General features: G+C 40.8%; 1 protein-coding gene across 1 annotated transcript in view; it reads right to left on the minus strand.

Moving 5' to 3' along the window:
• Positions 1-4308, minus strand: part of drp2 (dystrophin related protein 2) — a 68992-nt gene extending 64684 nt beyond the window's left edge. The window contains exon 1 of the mRNA XM_068591276.1: positions 4184-4308. The gene's annotated coding sequence lies outside the window, so the exon portion shown is untranslated. The remainder of the gene's footprint in view (positions 1-4183) is intronic.
• Between the last annotated feature and the right edge of the window lie 17952 nt (positions 4309-22260).

Below are 22260 nucleotides of genomic sequence, written 5' to 3' on the forward strand. Positions count from 1 at the left end.
CACTCATTACTGGAGCTCTGCAGAGAAATGCAGCGCTCTCACAATGTGCAGAGCCTACCTTAACAGTACGGCATTGACATTCCAGTCTCAGACTCACGCTGTTGAACCTGCCACTACGGTTAATTGAGTGTTGACATGTATTTACCTTGTCTGTTGATTGGCTTGGTGGAGAATGAAGAGATACGTTGGCCATGCAGAAATATATAAGAAACAAACCGAGGCAGAGAGAGGGAGGGCAGACACAGACATGGGGAAAGATGGGTGACCTAATAAGCAAAAACGTCTCTCTTTGTCAAAGACTTCTCTGTGCTTGTACATTCTTGCTCACACCTACGTGGGCCCCCACTCCTCATGACCGAGGGGAAGAAAAGGCCATCTGCCTGATGTCCTTCGACCCACGCACACTCTCTGAAGAGTGCACAGAAAAACCAGCACTAATGGTTCTTGTTTCTAAAGGACGTTAGCACGGTACATACAATTGATAAGAGGTAGCACAGGGTCCAAAAGCACAGCAGCAAAGGGACAGGTCAACAAGAACATATTTACGGTATGTAAAGAAATAACAGCATGGCAGGAAAGGTTATGTTAACAGAGTCAAGCAGATGAAGTTTGATGACGTTGCTGAAGTTTTTTGTCACTTTTCTTTGCTTGAACATTTAGCTGCGCCAGCAGCATGGCTGTAGGGACAGCAATGATGGGCAGTCAGTCTGTTGCTACACCACATTGATCCAGACTGGAATATCCTAAAAACTATCAGACAGAGTCGAATTTTGTACAGGCAATCATGGTGCCCAGAGGACGACTCATTGATCCCCTGACTTCTCCTCTAGCGCCAGAAGTTGTGTGACTACTAGATGGATGCATGAATTATGCAAATTAGGCAAGAATAATCATTCCCCTCTTCATTTAAACTATATAAACTTATTCTAATTATTTTTTTGTGATTCTTTGTGACTCGCGCCACCATGAGGCCACAATATGTCCAATACTTTGGTTTATGATCAAATACCTGCAAAAGTAATGACATAGTTTGCTTCTGTTGCTCTTTATATGTAATGCAAATTATCAAATGTTAAACATAAAATGACGCCTTACACATCAACATATCAGCATTGCCTTTGTGAGCATGTTGGCCGACAATATAATTTAGGTCAAAGCATCGCTGACTAAATAAACCCCAAAGAGCTGTATTTAGACCTTGGTCTGGATGAGTCTGTATGTCCCAAGTTATTTATTCATGAAACTTTCTGGAAGGAATTCTCTTTACACATCATCTCGTTTACAAGAAAGACCTTCCTTTAATATACTGGAGTCCAGCATTTAAGTGACCGATATGAAAACATTATTTTTTCAACAACAAAAAGGTTTATCTTGTCAAGGGTTAATAGTATGAAAATGGTATTTTGTCAAGTTTAGAGCAGAATCTGAGGACACTGAATATTACTGATCGAGATTATTGGTTCCCAACCTTTTTGGCTTCGGACTCGTTCATTCAAAGCGATATCTGTTTGCTTTTGCTGATCGCAGGTAGCTCGCATGAGATGTGAGGAATTCAAGGGTGTATTTTTTTCATTTTTAAATTATTTCATTTGATGGATTTGTGGAGGCTTAAGAAAGTAAAAAAATATATATATTCCTGCAAAAGAAATTCACTTTTGGTTCTTATTCTCGTTCAGCCCCAAACCTGTTTTCTCAAAAACTCTGAATGGTTTGCATACATCCAGAACTTCTCAATCACACAGACAACACTTGTGAGAATAGTTAAGAGGTGTATATAGTAGTCTCGGTGTTACTGGTTTATTGGTTGATGATAGAACACAGAAAAAAAGAAACTCCAGGATTATTATGCCCTTTCAAATGACACATGAAAGCTGTGTATCCTATTATAACATAACACACTGTGTTAAAAGTCTCTCTGCAAAGTTTGACTTTGATTAAGTGAAGTAAAATAGTTTTAGTTATTCTTTCAGTACAGAAGTTTAGGAGAATCTCAAAAATGGAGCATCAATGATTTGTGTTAACATTTTCTCTTTTAACAACTTATTTAACTTCATATCACTAATGGTGTTCAATGCATACACACACAGCAGTAGTATAGACTAAATCAACCAACACTTTTACTTTTCTTCTTTGGGACTTTCCTCAGGAAAATGTAAGAATTAAATAAATACTATATGCATACTGAAATGGAACTAATTTCAAACTGGATTTGCGAAAACATCCTTCTGTCAGTAAGCTTAAGCCAACAACAATTTGGAAATGCTTTTACACCCACAATTACAAACACTTAACAGAAGTGATAAAGCCCATTATGCTTTGTCCAAAAGAACTGGCAAGCGCTGATGCGGACGCCCAAAACTTAGCGGCTCGGATTCACTGAATGTGGTGAGCACTGATTTAACTTCCCAAGCCAACAATGCCTCAGAGTATCAGTGTACAGGAGGCCTGCTGGTAAATATAGTCAGGCAACTAACTGTACTTGTGCATTTCTGTGTGTGCGCACGTGTGCATGTGTGTTTGTGTGTGTACTTGTGTCCTGGCTGTGTGCCTGATGGGGGTTAGTGGAGGTTGGACCACTGCCTCCCTGCTGCTCTGTCCTGCTGTCCCACAGCCCCTCAACAGCCACCAGTTAGAAGGGACAGGGGAAAACACACACACACACACACACACACACACACACACACACACACACACACACACACACCCTCCAGCTCTCAGTCCCTTCTCTGCTGCTGATGCAGGATGAGCGAGCTGAGCTTCCCCTCACAGCTGCAACCGTCACACACTGCTGGAGGGACTGGAGAGGCTCCAATGACACAGCACACACCCACACACCAACACACACTAACACACACACCCACACACCAACACACACACACACACACACACACAGAAACTCTTCAATGCCGTCTATTAAATAGTAGGCAAGACACACACTTACTGTAAGAAAAACTACATCAGCTATACCCTCCACCACACCCCTGCTGGGCTCAGGCAGCTGTCAAACTGTTACTATTCTCCCTTGAAACATTGCCGCACTCTTCCCGAGCTTGACTCCATTTGTCTGCAGACATGTGGCACGGTGATTTGTGATTGGAAGCTCCTAACAGAACAGCAGGAGAAAGGAAAGACTTTCACTTCCCCTCTTCCTCCCGCCGTCTTCCTCCAGTGCTCCCATAACGACTGCACGTTGCCATGCGTGCAGTGTTTGCCCTTCAACTGCCTATTTCATTACCCTTCCTACTTTATTATCTTTTAAATGAGAAAGTAATTCCTTCCAGGAGCAAACATGGCATCTACACATTTATTCATATTTACATGGTGCCATTTTTTTGTCTTGAAAATATGGGTTTGAAGCGAGAGCTTGGCGGTGAAATAGATGCTCAGCTGACATTAATATCACTGCTGCTGGAGGTGGAAGTGGAAGTTTTATTTGAACACCTAATAAGATGCTCATTGTCTTGATTCTGGCATCAGGTTCAGGTTGTTATGCTTATGGCTTCATTCAACTGCACAGTGAGTGAAGTGCTTCCAGAGCGGCGATGAAGCATCAACTGACAATCAGAGGAGAATATTATTCTGTGATAGATTGAGTTTATTGTAGTGCAGTAATTTGCTTTAGGCCCATACACTGGGAGAGTCGCTGGTCACCAAGGTAATTCTCCCCACTAATAACTTAAAATGTGAAGTTTGCACTGCCTGAAATATTGAAACCTGGGTTTCTAACTATGTTTTTATGGCTGCACCATTTCAGCAAATGGAAATATCTTAGATATCTTTTATGCACATTTATAAGAACAAGAACAAAAAAACTAAACGTTCAGTACTTATGATCCGTCACTAAGCGCAGAACAACTCTTATTGCTAGTTTCCAACCAATGAAGTTTGTCTTTTTTTTGCCACATTACTACCTTGAGGCAACTGAAAGCGATTGCGCCACAGACCAATAAAAAATTAGGTCTATTTTCCTCATATTTAAAGGGCACATTATTCTGTCAGTAAGATGGACCTCACAACATGCAAACTCTGCTGGTTACAAACACGAGGGCGCGCAGCAGCTCTTTCCTCAGTTAAATAGGTCATTGGTGAGTTTGCTCATATGCAGTCAAAATGTGTAACGCCCAGACCTTCTGGGTAGTTTTTGTTGTCACTGTCTGTTTCTGTTGTGTTTTCTGTCACTCACGTCTCTGGTTTCAGACACATCCCTCCCTGTGTGCCGGCCTCCTGTGTGATTGCAAGCCCCGCCCTGATTGATTCCACCTGTGCCTCGTTCCCTTCAGTAAACAGTGACGCAACATGAAGCTCATCGATAAAACACAATTTTACGACTGAACCAAATAGTTGTGAGCTTTGAAGCATAACTCCAAAAGTTGACATTCAAAATCTAAATCAACATTTTTTTAATCAATTCTGACTCATTAAAAGGTGCTTGTACAGGATACAGGATACAGAAGAAGAAAAAAACGTGTGTATCTGAAGCAGCTACGCAAATGATGTCTTAATAAATTTGCCGCTAGAATCCTCACGAGCACTAAGAAAGTTTACACATTGCACCAGTCCTTGAATCGCTGCATTAGCTTCTATAATGCGAGCAATAGTGGTCTCAGGCCTAAATACATCTCTGATTTCCTTGCATGTCACGGAGCATCCAGACCCCCTCAGGTCCTCTGGGACAGGTTTACTGAGTGTTCCTCAAAAACCAAATGAGGTGAAGCAGCTTTGAGTTGCTCTCCTGTAGAACAAGCTTCCTGAATACCTGAGGTCTGCTTAAAGCAGGGCTTTCCATAACTTACATCCATAACTGTGACTGTATTTATTTGCTTGCTTTTGCTTTTTGTTCATTGCTGCTTAACATCCAATTTCTCTTCTAATATTTCACTTCTTATTGGCCAATTTTTAAATGCAGTTTAAAATGTTTTCTGAACAACTTATAGTACATTAAATACTTATAGTATACATTTGTATGCCCCTGTAAAGCACTTTGAAGTGCCTTGTGTTTGAATGGTGCTCTGGTCTAGAGATAAAATAGCTTCGTCTCCACCATTTTAACCAGGACTGTTCCCTTATAAGTGTTTCAAATGCCAACAACCAAACATAAAATAAAATGATACGTTTACTTCAAAAACCCAGGACGCCCTGAATAACCTCCCCAACATTTGGTTATCTTTGAAGAAAACAGGGCTTTCAGGCCTCAATAGTAAGCACATTACTTGATAAAATGGAGTGATTTTGCAGTGTGCCCTGAGTCGCCTCTGCTCCCCTAGCAAGAAATAGATTACAGCAAAATGTCCACTTTACTCAGCTGTTTTGTTCATGTCAGTGGTACAGACAGCCTCCTAATGAGCTTATTGTGAACACTCCCATTCTCATTTCATACAGTCAACTCGGCCTCTCCCGCCGTCTTTTTCAAGAAAATTGAATCTACAGCTGTGTGACCTTAATGAAAGATGAAAAACCTGTTATGCAATCTCACAGACAGTTTATTTAATCATAATGTATTTCAATCTGCGTGTGTGGGCACGGTGCATGCAAATATCCACCTCGAGATTCAGACGTCATCTGTTCAATGATGTTCATGACTAATGAACGGAGCTTCACAGGGTTCAAATGTAGGTAACAGTTTGAAATCTTGGCTCTTTTTAAAGGCAGTTGAGGTATTTCATCCTGTAAATGAAGAATAGCTCCTTTGCTTCAACAAAGGCTCCTGAAAAAACGTCGAGCAGATATGAATCAGTTACAAATTTAAAACAGAAGAAGGCTTGAAATTACTCGTGAATAAATCTAAAAATTAATTCTGCTGTTTTTAGGCTCATTACTTAAGCAACAAATATTGATTAACTTAACAGATTGAATATTTTTCTCGGATGAATGATTTCAAGAACACCTTTAGCAAACTAGAGAGAGAGCAAACGGAAAAAACAGCTGAAAGCACAGAGGAACACCTGTCACACTGAGCAGCCAGATGTACTAATCCAATTCTGCTGTGGGTTTTAAATGAAATACAACTGCTGATATCCAGTCCAATAAAACTCAAAATGAAGTGCACTAAATATCCTGACATGTCACTTTCATTATTGTAAGCCCTGGAAGAAAGTGTTCAGTAATGCAATGTCATGTTTAAGATGCATGCGATCCTTTCAGTCTGCAGTGGTGTAACGTCTACAGAATGCGACAAGGCAACTAAAGCTGGAACAACACATCACTAAAGAGGGTTTCAAACATATCAGTCCATATCTCAAGCAGATTATTGAGTCTTTTTAAATCACAGTGGAAACCCATCACAGTGATCCCATCTGTCAGGGTCAAATTTATCACTATAAGCAGATGATTATTTTTTTTTTTTAAATTGAAATGGGCAGTTTTTCATAAGCTTTTGAGAAGACAGGAGACTATATTTTTTATTATGAGAAGTATATCATATCGTCATATGCATAATAAAACTGTAGCAGTACCAGTGTCAGGTCGCCAGCTGGAAGCAGACGGACGAGGCAAAGTATCATGTGAGTGGAGTTCAAATAAATAAATAATCATAAGAACCGTTGTTTTACATTTCTTTCTCCATATGTTGGTATGAAAATACATATACAAACATTGTAAAAGGGACCACTTGATCATTTAAACTGTAGGAATAATTCTGTCACAAGGTTTTGGATCCATGTAAGCGACTGATCACTGTAACGTGACCACTATGAACAGTTTCCACTGTGTATAAAAAGCATTTTAGGGATTAGCTAATACATGAAAGCGTTCATCTCAAAGGAGTCCACGCTGTGCATCTGCATAGTTTGTGCAGAAAAAAAAACCCCGGGAAGTCAATAAAGTGAAACAGACCCTTGTCTTTCAAATACCAATTTACTGACAAGTGCATCTGCTGTGTTTAGACTTAATTAAAGAAATTAACACAAAGAAATAAGCATGCCGCCTTACAATTATTGTGTAAGCAACGCTGATTAGAAGCCAACCTCGTCATTGCTTCCAAACGTGCAGTGGTGTGTGGAGAGGGAACGCCTGGTTGAGAAAAGAGGTAATTTAGCAAGACCAATTAAAATCCCTGCTAATTAAGATGAGTTTTCTTCCACTGCAAAGACTATGAGATGAAATATTCAGTTGGAAGCAAACGCCTCTTCATAGTCAGCTGAAGTTTAACATAAAAAAGTTCAAATAATGTTCCTGTTTTCTGGTTCATCACTCATTCAGCATGCTCCCACAACGGCATGTTCATCCTGCTATATTGTATTATAACTGACTTTACTGTACTTCTTTGGACATAGTTATTCTAATATTTAAAAGTAGGTCAAAATATGTGCAAGTTTATTGTGACTAAACGCCAGATGCTACAAAATCAGGCCACCCAACTGTTCATCCACTCTTCCATGGAAAATGTCAGAGTAATTTTCGAGATGCCACAGCAGCCAACAACAGAACAAATGATGCAAAGGAAGAGCCATGGTTTTGTTATAGCCTTCTGTAGCATTCAGGATTAATAGTGCATGTATTAAACATCTGGCATTCTCTTGAACTGAAGCAGCTAAACTTTGCGTTTTCTAATCTAAAATGTTAATGCTAAAAAATAACAGAGCACATAAAAAGTAAAAAAGAGTAATACTAAATACATACTTTATTTTAATTTCACAGGGTAAGTACTGCGGACCCTGTGAGACCCGATTACCCACATTTACTTGACTTTGGTTCCAAGTAATGCGTTTGCAATCCTCCTTTCACCACAACAGCTTTGTTTATTTTCTATTAGTTTTTCTTTTTGGCACAAGCTGAGCTCCAGCTCAAAAATGTAATTTAAAAAAAGCATTTCCTTTCATTTACCCCAACATGTGTCTGAATATTCCACCAAAAACTGTATTGACGCTTGAGTTTTGATGGAAAACCCATTAGATGGGTTTTTATGTATACTTTCTTCCCACTGAGTTCAAGCTGTGCTGTATTAAACATGTTTCTACCAAATAATCCTACTTCTCAAATGCATTAGTGTTTAGTAGTGTCATAATGAATATGGTCACAAGCCAGAAGTAAGTAAAAGCATAATATTGATACGTTTTTGATACTTTGCTATTTAAAAAACAGCGTTTTGGTATATTGCCTTAGTGATAGACTGTTTCTACACAAGTATATTTTACAATTGTGGTAAGATTGTCCTACTGGCTTCAGTCCCACCTGGATCCTAACAACCACAGATTAGGATCAACGTATGTAAAGCTGAATCTGACATGCTAGTTAACGCTAGCTGCTTAACTTGTCACGTTACCTGCAAATCATTACTCTTTCAGTGAGTCCTTTTAGTTTTTGTCCTTTCCCGGTTTGATCAGCCCCCCTCGCAGCGCTTCAGCTTTTTAAAAGACTCAGATGTAGAACACAAACAAACCAATGTATGAGCCAATATGAGGATATATATGATATATTTCTTTATGACAAGTATGTTCACAATGAAAAGTACCTCTTCTATTGTAAAAAAACACTTCTCTTCAATAATAAACAAATTCCTCTTTGATACTCAGGATAAGCGTATAAAGGGGGTTTCAAACAAAATAACAAACTAAAGCCAGCAGGCATTGGGTTATTGTTGGGAAAGAACAGACGCTCGCACGAACAGTGCTGAAATCTTCCCCGATGCAGGTAACCTAGAGGAAAGGTGTTCTTTCATATTCACTCTGTGGTTCAGAAAGCACATCAACCTCAATGGCTAGGCCAGAATCTTACTTTATTTATTTAATGTGGACATCACAGTGGCATCATAATTCACAGCATACATCTATGCACAGAACAATCAGACTGTCCTTTGGTGGGAGAAGCTGCAGAAACTGGGGTTGAAGGCAGAAGTGATGGGTCTTCTAAAGCCAACATTGGGGGAGTATCAACAGGAAAGTGGGGCCCATCCCTCTTCACTATGATCACCCTCTCCCCTAGCCACTACACACACCTCCTGCTCAGCAGCAATGTCCAAGTTCACATTTACAAAAGGTTTGTATTCCCATTCAACAAGTGACGGTTTAATCACGATCATTGTAAGGTCTGGATTTACCAAAAACTCAAGCGATGGTTTTGATTGTAACATAAAATACCATCTAATACACACAATTCAAAATATATACACTGAATAGTTACTTAACAGGCTTTAAAAGATAAGACACTACTCTAATTCAAAGATTAGCCTTGTGTATTCCCCAGATTTCAGTCTTAAAAGCTGATGTAGTTAGAGATACATCGCTTTACTGGTCGCCAATAGAAACTGGACGGATAATTGGTCAAGACGAGTGAAAAGCTGATCAGTCTTGTTTAAATTCTCTCTCAGTTAAATTCACAGTTTTACGTCAACACTCACAGTGACACAGACAGTAAAGTAACAACCACACAAAGACACGACATAATGCTCGCAATTTGCTACAACAGCAAGTCCAAAACAAGCAGCGGAGGAACAACCTTAAAACATTTGGAGTAACTAACTTAATGAGACAGTTAGTTACATTATGACTCGATCATTCACTCAACGGACAAAGAGCTTTGTCACAATTTACCCAAAAGAGTTGATAAACACTCAATTACTAAAACCATTGATAGCTGAAGCGCTGAATAAATAAATGAAAACTGTTGATTATTTATGCAAATTGTTCCGTATTCTCTCAGAGAAACAAAAATAAGATTATATGTATTTGACATTATTGTTTTTTTTGTTACGTTAATTATTTAAAAATCACCAGTATGCAGGAAACAAATTATTATCAAATTATCTGAAACTATCAGACTTCTCCCTTTGGTTTTAATATCCTCCATATTTTTGAGGTCTCAAGGTAGACAAGTATTCATGTGGATGCTCTACTTGTATATTTACTGTATAAATTACAGTGTTACTTCTGGAACCTCATGTTGAGCCGATGAAAAAAAAAAAAGCTAACATTTCTATGAATCCACTTATTATGTTTCTGGACCAATTCATTATTACCAGGTAGTCTAAAATGTTTATTTTTGCTGGGATTAACTTTGTCAAATTTGTGAAAACTATGAATAATTTAGTTATTTCAATATTGTTTTCACAATTTCACAATTGCTTCAATCTTTGACCTTTATTTGAATTGTGTTTATCTTGCTGCATAACTGCATCTATGAAGGCAGAAGACTGAAAGAGAGAAAGGAAAACAGTAAAAAAGAAAAAAAAAGAAATAATTTCAAGTAGAACAGTGAAATTATAAAATATTTTCTTTGAGATTCCACTGAGAGAGGTTTTGATACCAATAGAATAAGGTGTAATTACTGACACAGTGAATGTGGTATGCATGAATTATTAGCATTCACAGTGATAAAGGTGGCAGAAAGCCCAAATTAACAGAGAAAGAGCTGTAATGGATTCAACACTCCTCTGAGGCTCATTTGAAAGCACACATCTCATTATAACAGCAGGAAAAGGCCTTTGACAGGGTGTGGTGTGACATTTGGCGCTCTGCTTAACTGTCCACACTCTCTGGCTTGTCAACCTTGTCACTTCCTATTTGCTGTGGGAACCATACAGATTCCAAGAGACAAAAATCTGGGCGACAGCCTGCTGTCCATTAAAAAGGTGACAATGAATTCCACAGAATATTTTCAGCCCACAGTGTGAGCTGCAGCATAAATCAGAGTTTCACTGAGAGAGAGCGGCACTTAGCAGCAGTGCCAAAAAGAGGAGGAGACGTAAAACACACAGGAGACATTCAGATTTAGCAAACATTGCAATAGAAATAGAAAATGTAACAATGATACTTTGCCTGTGTCACAAAACACTGGGACACAAACTTCGTGGCTGACTAACTATGTAATTGGGACAACCGCAAATCAAGTGTGAAAGCAGCTGTTTGCGTAAACAGGGTCATGTCTGTTTTCTTCTCACTGAACACAAATAAATTCATTAAATAAATATGTTTCAAGGATCATTTACATGCAGCAAAACAGGACAGACTACATGGGAAAACACTGGGACGAAATTGGGACAGCGAATCATCACCAGTTGGAGAGCAGAGAGCTTAAAGTGAGAGAAGGAACGTTGTAACGTTGCTCAAAACCAAATACCCCCACAGAAAGTCAGGCTGAAGTCAAACCAATTCTCAGGCACTGTATGCTGCTGCCTAGTTATAGACTGCAGGTAGGGGAAACCAAAAGGAGAGAATAATTTGTTTCCATTAGCTGAATCTCGGCTGGATTTCAATGCACTAATGAAGAGCTAATGATAGAGAGTTTAAAATATTCAGGTAGCACTCATCCGCTATGAAACTCTGAGACCAGCATTAACATACTCTCACTGTCTCCTTGTTACCCTTCTTTATGCCCTCAATTTAAAGTCTATCCATATTTGATTAGTTTAGGGATACGACCCAAAGGGGAGTGAATCCCCTTTTAGATGCACACAACATGTGCCGTATATCATTCCACGTGATTGCGGAGCTGGTTGGAAGAGAAAGACCTGAGTAGGCCTCGCGGACACATTCCCAAACAAACTGTCCTTTCAGTGGCGGACAGTAGGCAGAGAGCCGGGTGGAAAGAACTGACCTGACATTTAAGGCCACTGAATATACTGTCGCATAAAACTCTGAATGAATCATTTCTTCGGAGTTTGGAACAAGATGGTACGTTCCGGCAAGCCTCGTGATAATGGCCACGGATGATAAATCGGTGAAAGCAGTTAAATGATAAACAACGGTCGACGCTACGTTTTGAAACAGCTGTTGGATGTCGGGCCAGAAGAGACCAAAAAAAACATTCTGTAATGGCACATTTCCCAAATCCTAAATGTGATAAGAGAGTCGCACGCCATTAAATTGGAGGAAGTTGAGTTTAGTTTTTTTTCACCACACACTGATGGATGTTCGATCTCACTAATGGAGGAAATAGATTATATCTCAATCCATTCTGTCTAATTAGTACGAACAAATAAGCTGCTGGGTAAAAATATGTTGAGCAATAAAATGACATGATGATAATGTCGAAGACAAAGTATTCAGATAAATTGCAAACAGTGAGTTAAAAAAGCAATATGACAATATAAGAATACTTAAATGTAAGTAAAGTTAAATGGATTTATAATGCAATGCCTATGAGGCCCGGGGGATGAATCTTAATCTGCAGTAATAAGTAACTTCTGTTTGTCAAATAAACTTCTTATAAACGTCCAGTCTTTTGCTCATGACACACAACAACTGTGTGTATGGACCCAACTTTAACAAGAAGCCTATCGGTAAACTGCAATAAATGTTTATGTGTCGCAATTTTACTGTTTGTACTTTTTTTCTGCATGTTTAACTGAGACACTGATCTCAGTAGCTTACTAGTGGAGTAGAATAGTATTTTTACCAATAGGAATGAAAACTAGAGGTTTGAGACATGCACACATGCTATGTTGCTATGTGTGGTTGTACGTAGGCACAGTGGTACTGTTAACATCAACATGTGCACAATAACAATGCTTTCGTGATGGCGTATACTCTTTTTTGTTATACTCGCGAGTTTTTCTTATTGTTCACCCAAAAACATCCTCTCTTTACAGCTTTTCCATGCAGGTATGTCCAACTGGGAAGAGGGGTAGACCCAGAACACGCTGAAGACATTTTATATCTCGACAGGCCTAGAAACGCCGCGAGGTCCTCAGGAGGAGCTGGAAAATATTGCTGGGAAAGGTGACGTCAGGAAGTCCCTCCATAAAGCTGCTGCCCCCGTGACCCGGATAAGTAGCAGCGAATGGATGGATGGATGGACGGATTGTATTTTCTTGTTGTTCAGCCAAAAACAACAAACACAGGAGCTCTTCTCGCAGTCGCAATTTTCTTTCCTAATGCGCAAGCTTCTTGTTCTTGATTTTTATGGCGGTTGGCGAACAACTTTATGGTGCATTACCGTCACCAACGAGAGGGGAGGGTGGATCGGGAAATGCATTCACGTGGAACAGCAGACCAACGTGGCTCCTCAATAGTATGTTCAATGAAACTGTGTCTGTGTGAACGGTGAAAGCCTGCAGCTGACCTCTGTTAGCAGAAAGTATGCCCGAGTGCGATTGAGCTCCGAAATGTCTCAGCAAATAGTTGCTGAGATATTTCACTCTGGAATTTCAGCACGCAAAAGGTCAGGGTATCAGAAAAAGTCAGTATAATTATCCTCTGGGGACTGTGAATGCATATAAAAATATTTCATGCAATCCATCCAATAGATGAGATATGTCAGTCAGAGAGAGAGGCATGCAGCTAAAAACTATTTACTTTGATACTTTGAACCAGTTTTGATGCATAATTCAGCTGCATAAAATGAAGCAAATTGTACAAAGAATATGATATTTGATAGGATTATGATTGGATACTAAACAAGAGTCAGTGCTGGCCGGTTGGCAAACACACCACTGCCAACTTTCATACATCCCACCGATATAGCACCCAGGTGACACGTTTGATCTGCAGCCTGACAGTCGGCTGTAAAAATGTCTGTTTTCATTTGCTGCTCTTGTCTGAGCAGAACACTTTGCCCTCTTTGTGCCAACCCGTCGTGAAATCAGAACACTTTACATTGAACATTGGGGTTGACACTGACAAGATCTCATGCAATAATTATAGTCTTATTCCAGGCCAAACCTAGACAGCGAACTCGCATGGGACAGGGCATTCATCCAGGTAGTTTCTCCTTCATGTGCTGCAGCTTATTATGTAATACTCAACTAAAGCAAACATATTCTACGAGGAGAACTTGTCTGGGGTTTGATCGAGGTTTTCCATATGAACATGCAGGTTCTGTTTGATTTCTGGTGTCAAAGTTTGCAGCCACTAATGCTCGCTGCAGTTCCTGGCGTACTAACAAAAGCGTTGCTAAGGGAAGACAAATTCATGGTTGACGACTTTGATTAGTGGTTCAAAAGTGCAATAACCACAGGCGCTGCTTGCTATAAAGATCTTTTATTTAAACACAAAGCTGATTACATCAGTGTGTTTCAACCAGACTTCCTCCACTAACTCCTACAGGAGACAGCCTATAACCCATCAATTAACAGATGTTTTTCACCTGTCAGATTATGTGGTGAAAAGCTGCATTTTTGCAACCGTTTCAAATTAATATAAATATTTGAAGCTCCACACAAACCGCACCGACAGATGATGGAAGAAAGACTTAAAGATCACTGTGTCTTTTCGTGCTCCAGTGAGGATGGAGTCCCGGTGGAAAGCAAGTCCTTAATCAAGAGCCTAACCAGACTCATAAACCATCCTGAAAGGCGTCCCTGAAGGCATCTTGCTGGGTAAACAATACCATCACTCTGTCAGGATCCTGAAGATATCACAACATGCATGTAATTAACATTTGTATTCAGTCCCAGGACAATATTTCAAATGTCTTTTTTATTTTTCTTGTTCATTTTTTTTCGAGCCAAGAGCAGACACTGGATTAAAAAGAGGGGATTTTCAAAAGCAGAAAACAGGACAGGGAAGGTATTTGTGGAGCACAAAAATAGCAAACCTCTATCAAAGCAACTCTCTCTCTTTCTCCACCTCTCTCTACCTCTCTCTCTCTACATCTCCCTCTGCAAAACCGAGGCAGCGGCCCTGCTTCAGTTGTGAGCATTATCCACAGTGGCACATCCAGCTTTTATGGGCCGGCCACCGGTGAGCAGGAAGTGAGGAGAGAGCTGGTGACATGTCTGATTTTTCTTTGAGGTTTGTCCTGTGAGAGGCAGGTGAAATGGTGAGAGAGTGATGTATTGTGACTGCTAACTTGAAGACTCCAACCAATCAAGCTTAACCATTCAATGAAATGTATAGCATGCCTTTCAAAGCAAAGGAATTACCTTAATGTTCTGTTTAGCTAAATAAATGATAAAAGAAAAGCCACTTAAAACAAGGATCGAGGCGATTGTAGCAGAGGAACGCAGAGAAGGATATGGCGGCTTTGTCAGCATGAGATATATAGAATCATAACTTTGATGCTACGACAGCTTCATGCCTGAAGCCAGCTGATCTGTGTACTCTCTCTCTCAAGAAAACATGGGAGCAAGGGAGTGAGACGGGGCTGTGCGAGAGAGGCTTTGAATCTCACAGTGCAGCTTCATGCTTGGTATCCCATCAAAGAGCACAGAAAAACATGCTCTCTTTTTCCGTTAATCTGCGCCACTTCCTTTTTTTCTTCTCCCTCGTTACCCCCCACTCTTTTACTCAATCCCACACGGCAGGAGATGTCAAGGGGGGGAGGGGGGGAGGGGGCGCTGGCGTTTTTCTCGCGTCTCTCGCTTTCTTTTTATTCCCATTAGGCCCGAGAACAGAGATGAAATAAAAAAAAATTAAAAAAAGACAGAATAGCAGAGAGACAAAGAGTGACAAGGAAAAGTGGGGTGATGAGGGACGCGGGGGCCGTCGATGAGAGCGTGGCGAGGGAAAACAACAAGGAAATAGTCGATGGGAGACAAGATCTGAGCTCAGCTGTAATCAACCAGGGCGAGCCCCACAGGAGGAGGCGTTCTTCTGAAGAAACAAGTCAACATTTCCAGGAATACTACTCACTCAGACACACCTCTCCTCGCTGTGTGAGACACCACACCAGGATGTGTTTCAGAGGGAACTGACTGTGCTAAACTTCGCACTGTTTTCCAGAGAGCTATCAGTCACATTAATGAAACATGTCGTTGTCATGGCGCCGCCTGTATCATCTCTCTGCCATCTTGGCCTTATTTCCTGTGTTTTTTGTTTTGTCACACTCTGCCCGCCCACTAGAGTTACAGCGAGTCGTCCCGACTGTGCATCACCTGACTGACTGACTGGCTTCGCCATCGTCTACCTGCCTCCACCGATGCTGGTCGGACTTGTCACAGCAGGAAACAGCTCAGTTGTACAGTCGAAAAGGACGACGCCGCTCCATGTAAGCGTGAAGCCAAGCGTTGTCTTGCATACACCTGTGATTTTCCAACTGGGACAAATCTAAATGTTGGATATAAATAATATTGACCGGAGCGATTAGACTCTAAAGTGTCTATAGGCCGCTTTGACATATTAAAGTACGAGCTGTAAATCATGATATTAATGATGGGGAAATTCAATTTTGCTGCTTCAGTTTTACAGACCTGGTATTGTGCTTGCTGGCTTACTGTCACACTGTCATGGCTTACTGAGACACTTGAATAAAACAGAGACGCTTGTTATTAGTAATACCTGACAAGTAAAAATGTCTCCTGTGAGAAAAAGCATAATGCTAGAATAAAGACACTTCTTTATTTTGAGATGCAAGGTTCTGTTTGCCAAGCGTGCGAATTTGCAAATCAAAGCTGGGAAGAATTAGCTCTGACGTCTGAGCTACAGAAATAGTAAACGCACAATTTTAAATGTGTTGATCACAATGGCTTCAACGTGAGTAAACCAGAGGCAGAATGCATACGATAGCAGCTGATCCAAGTGTGACCAAACCTTGAAGGGGTCAGTATTATTGGTCTGAAACTCCTTCGCCTCACCTCTCCAACGTCAGCTCGAGGCAGAATGAAGTTCGACAACGTCTGCATCTTGCCAAAACTTTGCTATTCTTTCCACAGCTATTTCTGTCACCTTTCAGCCGTGTGCAACACCGAGAACCCGTTTTACACGAACCAGTTTGGCTTCCAGCATACTGTACCTCTGCCTTTTGATTTCCCATGCAGTTTCCTGCGGCCTTTTGCCACATTGCCGATGTTGCCTGGCGGTCTAGCCCGAGTGCCTGTGCTCTTCACTAACTTCCATGTCTGATGTTGTGGTTTTATCTTCACCCTTAACATTTGTTTACCTGCACAGGCCAACGTTGGAAGAAAAGTCCTTTTTTTTTTTTAATGTGCCTTGTCCCAGGGGTCTGCTTTTGGGTCTCACTTCATTAAATGCAACAACTGTACAATCGAATGCGTCTGTGCATGTCTCTCGCCTCGGCTACATAAAAATTTCAGATGGTAAAGCAAAGCAGCGCTTGAGATGCCATTCAGTAGCAGACTGCAGGCTAAATACATCTCTCTCCCCTGGTAGGTTTGTGTGTGTGTGTGTGTGTGTGTGTGTGTGTGTGTGTGTGTGTGTGTGTGTGTGTGTTGGCCGGCAGACTGGTTAAGACATTGGCTGTCACTGGGATTTCTGGTCACGCTATTCTGCCGGGCATTATTACACCACCCATCACTCATGCCTACTGCGTACATTATTCATGCCCCCCGAGGAGTTCATCAGAGGCTGTGACCGCAGGTGCTGCGACAGCGCTCTCAATCATAGGCGCCCACGCCGTCTGCTCATCCGACCCGACCCCAGTGTGATACGTCAACCCCTGGTCCAGTTAAGTTCAGCTGTGGAATCAGGCCCAGAGCTGGGTGTAATTGACCAGCATCCATTCACAAGTAAACATAAAGTAATCTAGAAACTACCTTCAATGCTGGGTCTCTGGGAAAGCCTGCGGGTCCACGACGTCCGCCACACAAATAACGGCCCACGCTACACATATCAGCTCACGTCTGTCAACTTCAGCACACTCCGGGGTAACGGATCGCCAGGGGATTTTATTAACTTGTTTGTTCAATTTCACAAAGCCTCATAACTCCTGCCGCCATCACACATGCGAACACAGAAACTTCTCAAAGCAGCGGATAGCCTGTGAGTCGAGATGTGCGTTTCCACTCTGCCGCTCAGATGCGTCCTGTCATCCTTCACAGCGACAAAAAAAAAAGGGCACATCTTTCTGCTGACAAAGTAAAGAGTGGCCAGCAAGGCTAGTTACCGAATAATACTGCAATGGATAGATACATGTGATGTTTCACAGCTGTCCTGCAGCCCGAATCCACCGTTCAATCAGACAGTAGGGGGAGTCAAGGTGAGCTGTCATCCGCCAAAAGCAGTGTTATTTATGACTGTGAGCCTCTCGTAATGTGGGTAAGATCTGCCACCATCAGAGCCCTTTTTTGCAGTGTGATATTACTCAAATCCTTCACTTGTTACCTCACAGGGCGACAGACCCATCCATAGCTGCTGAAAGAACCTGAGGCCCTCTGGGATTAATATTTTTAAGCCAATCACACCTGCTATTTAAAGTGCAAAAAAAGCAATTCCAGTCAGATAACACCCCGTTGTCTTTAGCTTTTCAAACAGATAAGCTCCATAGGGAGAGCTTTGTCATTTCTCTTGGTATTCTCAACCTGAGAATGATTAGTTTTAACTTCGTAGCAGCCTGGATATTAGAAGTTACACTGCAACTTAAATAATTAAGTCAGCAGCTGATTTATATGTACGCACATGTTCACAAATTCATCCGGGGTGCTAACCAGTATGAATGGTAAAATAAATACTGTCAGCTTCAACAGTCTTGAAAAACCTGTGCGAATTGATGCCGAACAGTTGTACAGCTTCCTGGACAAGATAAACTGGAAGTTGATCGTATTGTTCTGCCCCTGCCCTCGCCTGTCAGTGGGAAACAGAGCATCTCTTTCTTGTAGCATTTGGAAAAAGGGTTCTCCTATTTTAGCACATACATTAATCCTAACAAAGCATACATTGCATCACAGAATATGTTTAGCTTTAGGGACGAGAACATATTTAATAATATATCTTAAATCTTCTTAAAATGGGCATGCTTGATGGCAGAGAAAAAGAGGAAGATAACACAGTCATAACAAAAACGTGTAATAAAAAAGTCAACAGAATTGTATTTGCTGAGTGGAAGAATCCTCATTGTTTCTGTTTGTGTATGACTGACAGCAAACTGAGCAATGAGGATTCAAGTTTTTTCCATCTCTTTCATGTTATTGATAAAGATTAGGGAAAAATTGGACATATAATGGCAGACACGTACACTTAACAAACCAATATTTTGCCAGTTCATCATCATAATTAAAGCTCTCGGCATTATTAAATGTTCAAACTGTTTGTTACAGTCTTTGTGCACATCAGTGTCCATCGCTTCGCTTGACCTTCATGTGTTCTCCTCACCTTCTCGTAATAATTATGATCACATTTAAGTTGCAAGCTAGCTTTAGTGTCTCTCTCGCCTTCTGCTGAGGTTATGTTGGCCCAGACTTCAGACCTCGGGGAAATACATAAATGGATAAAGAAAATGAGAAAAATACAAACAGTAAATGCCTCAAGAATGCAAAACATTAATATGTCCATTAGCCTCCAGCAAGAATCAACAGCGCTGTCCTCATCACCTCATGCAGATAACCTTCTCCAGCAAGGGCTACAGAGTAATGAATGTGCTGACTTCTGCAGAGCGCTTGTAGTGTCTGCCTGCAGCACTTTAAGCAGGGATTAACTTATCCCTAATGAAGGGCAACTCATTGCCGTTATTAGGACCGATGGATACCAATAAAAAGACCCTCTGTCCATCACCCTCACGATTACTGCGCTCCAGGATTAGCACTAAAGGTGTGAAAATGCCAACAGAATGCTAAATACAGGCTGATACACAGCAGAGTGCATACTAATGCTCATTACCTGTGGGTGTGCCTTTTATAGGTGCACACACAAAAGCACAAACACACGCACCCACAAAAGATCAATGACTTCTCCCCCTGAGTTCTGTGTTGCACTAATGGCTCATAACACATCACAGTGGCAGCATTACTCACACTCTCTCACACACACTCACACACACACACCGCCGAGCTACTTCTTAGTCACCTCAACTCCGTTTAAAGCAGCGCGATAACGGTCCCGCATGCATGAAAGGCAGGACACGGTGTTTGACGCTTCCCCGTCCACTGCATTATGATGAGGGAGCGTCATTCATTCGTGTGGCGAGAACAAGGATTTTGGTTTGGCCATGCCATCAAACGTTTATTCAAGCGAGTAGTCAAAGAATACGTCCCTTGAGTAAACGTACCAATATAACAACGTGAAAAATACTACTTGATTAAAAGTTCATGCACAACTTCACAGAAGTATTATCAGCAAAAGTAGTTCTTCAATAGACTGATACATTGAATACTGATAAAGCAATGGGTGAGCAGCATTTTACTGTTATGAACTACTTAATACAATAAGGTAGTTTAGACTTTTTCCAAACTAGGGGTCGGGCCCCTGTAAAGGCTCACAAGAGAAATCTGAGGAGTCTTGAGATAATGTATGTGGTTGGAAAGAAGCAAACTCAATTCTGCTCGACAAAGCTTAGTGAGGTCAAAGGAAAGATCATGATTTCGGTTAGAATCACTACTATAAAAACCACTTGGTGAGAGAAAGACCGTCCTTAAAGGAAATCAACACTGTCGGTCAAACAGCCGCATCTTGAGTTAGAGTCTGATATTTTGTAAAACCATCTATCTGCCACAACAATACTTAGTGACTTTATAATAATGTCACTTGACTGACTATGACAGCTGCTCGAGGGTTCTGTCGTTTTATCCTTGTTGAGTAATGCTATCGTAATACTTGGGAGGACAGTCGCTGATCATTTTAGCTCCTTGAGCCTTTTAACAGCTATTAAAATTAAACCATCTGAAAAATAAGAGGCAAATGTCTCTTTGGTGGAGACGATAAAGACATTGCTTTTTTGTAGGGTTGAATTTATCAGTTTAAATGTAAACACTTAAGCTACAAAGTAACCGTGGTGGAAAAAATAATAAGATGCAAGTACATTAAAACTGCACTGGTGAGGTAGTTCACTTTAAAGCAGCCCTATTAGAAGAAGAAACCTGCTTTAAAAACTATGGTTGTTACTTTTTTCAGTGTGCCGTTGCCACACAATAATGGTACTTATGCATAAATGATAATCACATTTCCTTACAGTGGCCCTTGGTGACATTGCCGTGACATCCACTGTGCCTATGTATAAATGATGTCCACATCTTTCTAAGTGTTACACACTAACCCACATTATGCTCCAATGTTCTGTCCTTTTTTCATAAATCTCTTTCCTTCACTGTACGGCACGTTACACATGTTTATTCACCGCATAATCAAACTGACATTCATTCAACACTTGCATGTGTGGATTGTGGCTCGTATGTAAAATAAAAGTTTAAAAATAAAATGAAATTGTAGCGGTTACTTCACGGAAAGCTGAAGTGATTTAAGAGTTAAGTAACAGAGCGTCATGTTTTATATTTATGGGAATATAAGTCATACATGAGTCAAATGCATTTTCTATTTCTTCTTCCTTCACAAAATATTATATTTTTCTTAGTAGGCAGTGCACTCACAGAATGACATCAAAACTGTATTCCCCTGAGGCTTTTACTGAAACATTTTGCTGTACCACGGAGACAGCCTGCATACCCTTTATCAGCCTTTATGGTCATCTGTCTGCTGAGGTGAAAGTGTGTACTGGGAGCTAATTGGCTTCAATATGGCATAAAACAAGCCTTTAATCTAACGCATGCTCTCCTAATCACACGGCTTGCAATAACAATATAAGAAATCAAATTAATGGTGAGAACAGGTCTTGCTGTGGGCAGGCAGGGTAAGTGTGGGGAAATACCTTCAGACTGAGACGAAATGTAATTTGGAGGACAGAGGAGAGAGGAAATGTTCTGAGGGAACTGGAGCAAGCATCTGTCTGCAACGAAGGAAACGTCAGGTCCTGTTAATCTTTTCTGAATGGCTGCCTTCTGACGTGGATGTAATTTTATGTGCCTGCGAACTTGTGTGAGTGTACACCAGACTGTACACACATGCATATACATAATGTTATACATCTACATGCAGCATGGACAGTGGTGGCATTCAGGTGCAAAGAACAACAATACTAACAAAAACACACACAAAGGGGAAAGAAACTTACGAGATTTTCCGATTTGTGGAATGTTATTTTCTGTTTCGTTAATGTGGTTTTGTAAAAATGTTGCGGAGATTTCGAATAGGATGCTGTGTTTTGTTTGTTGCGTTTTTAAAGTTTGGTTTTCTGTTTTGTTGATGTGCTTTCTTCTGTGGTGTTGTGTGTTGCGCATCATGACCACCATAGGAAACACATATAAAACTTCATCACTCAACCCCCGTGTACGCGCATAAATTCGCATTTCCTCAAATAGGAACATTGAGATGCAGCGAACATAAACACATCCTTACCTCCCACATATTCCCACACCGGCGCAAAGACAAACAACCACCCATTTACCCATCTACTACTCAATAAAACACAACCACATACACACACATCAGAAGAACAAATGGCAAGGCATATTCTGCCGAGAAGCTGATCTCTGATCCTCCACCAAGCCCCATTCCCCGAGCATTACCCATCATTCTTAGAGGCAGAGAGACTGAAGGAGAGATACATGCTAAGTGAAATGGGAAATAAAGGAGTGAAGAGGAGTAGTGGGAGATGTGACAGCGA

This window comes from Clinocottus analis, unplaced genomic scaffold (genome assembly GCF_023055335.1).
Source record: "Clinocottus analis isolate CAN_PGR_092001 unplaced genomic scaffold, fCliAna1.0.p SCAF_10, whole genome shotgun sequence".
Classification (NCBI taxonomy): Eukaryota; Metazoa; Chordata; class Actinopteri; order Perciformes; family Cottidae; genus Clinocottus; species Clinocottus analis.